Below are 5,563 nucleotides of genomic sequence, written 5' to 3'. Positions count from 1 at the left end.
TCGATGAATGGATAAAGAAAATGCGGTATCAGTGTATACTGCTTGGGTGATGGGTGCACCAAAGTCTCAGAAATCACCTCTAAAGAACTTATTCACGTAACCAAACACCACCTATTCCCCAAAAACCTATTGAAATAAATAAAGAATTAAAACATGCATAAATAAAGCACTGCTGTCTTTTTCTTCTGCATATTTTTGTTCTGGATCATTCTGTCCTTTCCTTGTTCGTTTTCGCATCTTGAAAGCCTTGCTCAGGAATTTGATGACCATTGGTTGACCATTCATACCTTGGTGTGAGGCACTAGAAACTTGATGGAACCTATGTTTTCTGCAAGAGTTTGTTGACTGGGGTTCTGGTAGCTATCTGATTTTTCCTTGGACAATTCCTTTTTTTATGTTTGTTTGTTTGCAATGGAGTCTCACTCTGTCATCCAGGCTGAAGTGCAGTGGCGCTATCTTGGCTAACTTCAACCTCCACCTCCTGGGTTCGAGCGATTCTCCTGCCTCAGTCTCCCAAGTAGCTGGGACTACAGTTCCCAGCTATACCACCATGCCAGGCTAATTTTTGTATTTTTAGTAGAGACGGGGTTTCACCATGTTGACCAGGCACATAGGTCTCGAACTCCTGACCTCAAGCGATCCAACCACCTCAGCCTCCCAAAGTGCTGGGATTACAGGCATCAGTCACTACACCCGACTGAGCAATTGCTAATTATCAATATCTGTAGGCATTTTCTCTGATACCAGTTCCTGTATATATTTTAAACTTTTTGATTTGAAAAATTCAAATTTACAGAAAAATTTTAAGAGTACTGCAAATATACCTATTTTTCTACACTGTTTGAAAATAAGTGGCTTACCTTTTTATATGATACTTTTGTGTGTATTTCCTGTATACAAGTACTTCCCCATTTACAACCAAATTCATGAAAATTACGAAATTAATGTTGATGTTCATTGCTACCATCAAATCTTCAGACCTCATTTAAGTTTTCCCAAAATGTCTTTTATAAGAATAATCCAGGAGAAAGTCATATGTTGCATTTTGCTGTCACATCTGTTAGTCTTCTTCACTCTAGAAAAGCTTCTTAGTTCTTCCTAAAATTTTATCACCTTAACATTTCTGAAGATCCCTCAGTTTTGTGTTTTATAGATTTCTTTTTCTTATGATTATTATCAGGTTGTGTGTCTTCTGAAGGAATATCACAGCAGTAAAACTTCTTATTGCACTCTACCAAGTGATGGTGTACAATTTTGATTTGACCCATTATTGATGACATCAAGTTTAATCACTTGAATAAGGTGGTATCTTCTATGCGTTTCCACAGTAAAGTTTCTATAGTTTGTGGGTTAGGTACTTCAAGATTTTTAAAATACCCTGCTTTTCATCCAATTAGTTAATATCTTTATCAATATAAATATCTATATTAATTGCCATTTCTATTTTATTCAATGATTATCATTTGTTTCTATTCTTATTTATTTTGATGCTTAAATTGTCAAGATTTGACCAGAGGAACCACTTCAAAATGATCTTTGACTCATCCCCATCATTCTTTGAGCATTTTCTTTTGTCTTGACACACCAAGTTGTTCCAGGCCCATCTTGAAGTTTTCTAGTTCCCAACTTGCAAATCGGTGCTGGTTCCTTTGATTTACAAACAGTATTTAGCCACCACAATCTGCACACTGGATATGTTCTACTTAAGTCCTGACAGCCCATTCTAGGTGCTCAAGCCCTCAGCTCTCCTCACCCTTCTTAGGCTCCAACATGCCATGTGCTGCCATGACCCTCCTTTCCTCCCCTGCAAAGATGGTGACTCTGCTTGAGCTTAGCTGCAGGATTTTCAGGTAAATTTTTCAAGAATGAAAATTGAATAAAATTTTTATAAATTTAAAATTTTAAAAAAATTTTAATAAAAATGGAATAAAATAGAAATGACAATTTATATAGATACCTATTTATATAGATGTTAATTAATTGGATGAGAAGCAGGGTATTTTAAAATTTTTGACATACCTCCCTCACATGCTATAGTAACATTACTGTGGAAAAGCATGGACAATACCACCTTATTCAAGTGGTTGAACTTGATGTCATTAATAATAGGAAAAATAAAAATTGTACACCATCACATGATAGGATGCAATAAGTTTAACTGCTGTGATATTCCTCCAGAAGACACACAACCTGAAAATAATCATGAGAAAGGAAGAGAAGAGGAAGATCTAGTATCTGCATTCTAAATAAATCTCTCACAGGAATGATGAAACTTCTAGAAATAGAAGTGGGAAGGCAGAACCACAATTTTGAGTCCCCCTATGATTTCAATTCTAAGGAGATACATATACAGACATACATGTATACATACTCTGTGGCCTCTAAACTAAGTCAGTTACTTTACTAGATCCTTAACAAAAAAGGAACAATTTGTTTCCAGATTTATTGAACAAAAATGTGGCTATAGTAGATTTATTGAGAGGTAGTGTCTTGATTTGGATTCCCCAGAAGCTGACTCTGGGACAAGGATTCAAGTGTATGTAATGTATTATTTGGGAGATCATCCCAGGAAACACCAAGAGAGAGAGAATTCAGTTGGGAAAGGGAAGGAAGACAACAAAATATGTGTTCTGAGATAGTTATGTCTGAGGACCTCTGGAGCTCTGCCCCTGGAAGGAACTCTGGGAGACAGTGAGCACACATTTCACTTCTTTCAACTGATGGTTAAGGTAGTGATGACATTTATCTACTGATTTCTTTGTTTTCATTGGTTGGGGTACTGGAGGGCATTAGCTCTCCAGACTTCCAGCTGACCTTGCCCATGAATTGAGGGTATTCCTACAGCCAAATGAAAACTCCTTAGGCAGAGAGTGGCAGATGTTTGTATGCAGTAAGTGGTCTCCAATACACAAAATATCAACAGGGCATCCACAGTGTTTGCTACACATGCTATGTTTTTGCCAGACTATGTACCCAAGAGAAGACGTACCACTTTAGGGGGATTTTCAAGAGTGCGTTATATTATACTATAATTTTTTGTGTTAAATCCTGATGAGCCAGGTGCAATGGCATGCCTATAGTCCCAGCACACTAGAGGCTGAGGCAGCAAGATTGCTTGACAACAGAAGTGCTAAGCCAGAGTACACTGTAGTACACGATCATAGTACATTTGCTGTGATCACGCCTGTAAATAGGCACAGCACTCCAGCCTGGGCAACTTAGCATGACCTTGCTTCTCTTAAATAAAAAATCCTAGTGAGACACCAGTGAACCAGAAACTGTATATATATATATATATATATGTATATACACACACTTACACACACACATCTATCTATATATATATACACCTTTATGCATTTATATATGTGTTATATATGTAAAAATAACAGCTTATAATAGCCCACAGTTTGACTGCTAATTACATTGTTACAGTATTTTTTATATACTGCTTAATTTAATCCTCAAACCACCCCTTTAAATATGGTATTGTAATTATTTACATTTGATATATGAGGAAACTGAGGCTTTGGGAGGGTTAGTAACTTGCTTAGGTGACATTGGTAAGAGGTGGTGCTGGTATAAATCGAAGTAGCATAGCTCCAGAGCCCATGCTTACAGCCATTTGATCTGTTTGCTAAAGCAAAGCTGTTGGAGATTCCCCAAAAGCAATAGAAAGAAGATGTCAGAGGACGATCCACTGAAATGCTCCCACAATCAATTATCTAGTAAAAAAAAGCATTGATCCAGTGATAAGGGAAGCTAGGATTCAGCCAGGAAGTCTATAAATTCAAGTAATCAGCCTTAGGTTCCATTTGGAACCCTGGTGCAAAATTTGACCCTGAAGAAATCTATTCAGTTCAAAGCATCAGTCCTGTTTGTAGAACTCACTTCCAGCTTCTGATGAGAGGATCCCAGCAAATGCAACAGGGAACTAGACTCTAGAAAAACACCATTTTGCTATTCTAGGACTCTGAATGGAGACGTGATCCATACAAGTCATACACTTAAGATCTTTTACTCAGTTTTCAGTTAAAAAAAAGTAGTTACCCCACTTAGTCTTTTTGGTCCTGATTTCTGACAGAGTAGAAATTCTTAATATAACTAAGATTCTCATTTACAACATAGAGAAATACTTCTTGTTTCCAAAAAACTCAGGAAAAAAAGAAAGATGAGTAATGGATTGTAAAGTCAATCTAAGTTTAACTTTGAATGGAAATGCTTGAAATTCATGTTAGGACATTACACAATAACTTATATTGCATTTTTAAATGTCTTTAAGAAAATTTTAAACTGCCTTCAGAACATAGGTGTAATACAGTGAGAATGTTTTTTGTTGAAAGTAGGTCACTTCCTATTCTAACTAGGAAACTTTTGTTTTAGCTTTAGTATATTTTTAAATATTATATTGAAAAAGTACAGTTGTTCAGAGACATTATTTATATCTCAGCTGATGACCTCTTTAAATGTGTACCTAGGAAAATGGGTAGAGCTTCAAATCCAATTAATGTGGATCTCAATTGAAGAGATTTAAAGAGCTTATTAATCCACATCTAGAGAAATCATTCAACGAGGGGAACTAGACAAAAAATACCAGGGCATAAGGAACAAAAGGAAACCCGTGGGTGTAAAAGTGAAAAGGAGGCCTAGCATGACTAACTCCGTTTTGCTCCTAACCCCCACTGCCATGATACCTTTTAGGTTAACTGCTTTGGCTTATCTCTGAACTTCAAAGGAAGAATGATAATAGTCCCTTCCCAAAACTAATCCCCAAGAATATAAGGAGGGTGTACACACAAGTAACAATGTTGTTAAAAATTTATAGGAGCATGGTGATGTGACCAAGGACAATCATGTTTATCTTTTTTTTTTTTTTAAATACTTTATGTTCTGGGATACATGTGCAGAACGTGCAGGTTTGTTACATAGGTATACACGGGCCATGGTGGTTTGCTGCACCCATCAACCCCATCATCTATATTAGGTATTTCTCCTAATGCTATCCCTCCCCTAGTTCCACACCCACCAACAGGCTTTGGTATGTGATGTTTCCCTCCCTGTGTCCATGTGTTCTCAATATTCAACTCCCAATTATGAATGAGAACATGCGGTGTTTGGTTTTCTGTTCCTGTGTTAGTTTGCTGACAATTATGGTTTCCAGTTTCACCATGTCCCCACAAAGGACATGAACTCATCCTTTTTTTTTTTATCACTGCATAGTATTCCATGGTGTATATGTGCCACATCTTTATCCAGTCTATCATTGATGGGCATTTGAGTTGGTTCCAAGTCTTTGCTATTGTGAATAGTGCTGCAATAAACATACGTGTGCCTGTGTCTTTATGGTAGGGTGATTCATAATCCTTTGGGTATATCCCCAGTAATGGGATTGCTGGGTCAAATTATATTTCTGGTTCTAGATCCTTGAGGAATCACCACACTGTGTTTCACAATGGTTGAACTAATTTACACTTACACCAACAGTGTAAAATCATTCCTATTTCTCCACATCTCTCCAGCATCTGTTGTTTCCTGACTTTTTAATGATTGCCATTCTAACTGG

This window comes from Mandrillus leucophaeus, unplaced genomic scaffold (assembly GCF_000951045.1).
Source record: "Mandrillus leucophaeus isolate KB7577 unplaced genomic scaffold, Mleu.le_1.0 Scaffold387, whole genome shotgun sequence".
Lineage (NCBI taxonomy): Eukaryota > Metazoa > Chordata > Mammalia > Primates > Cercopithecidae > Mandrillus > Mandrillus leucophaeus.
This window is presented reverse-complemented; position numbering follows the sequence as displayed.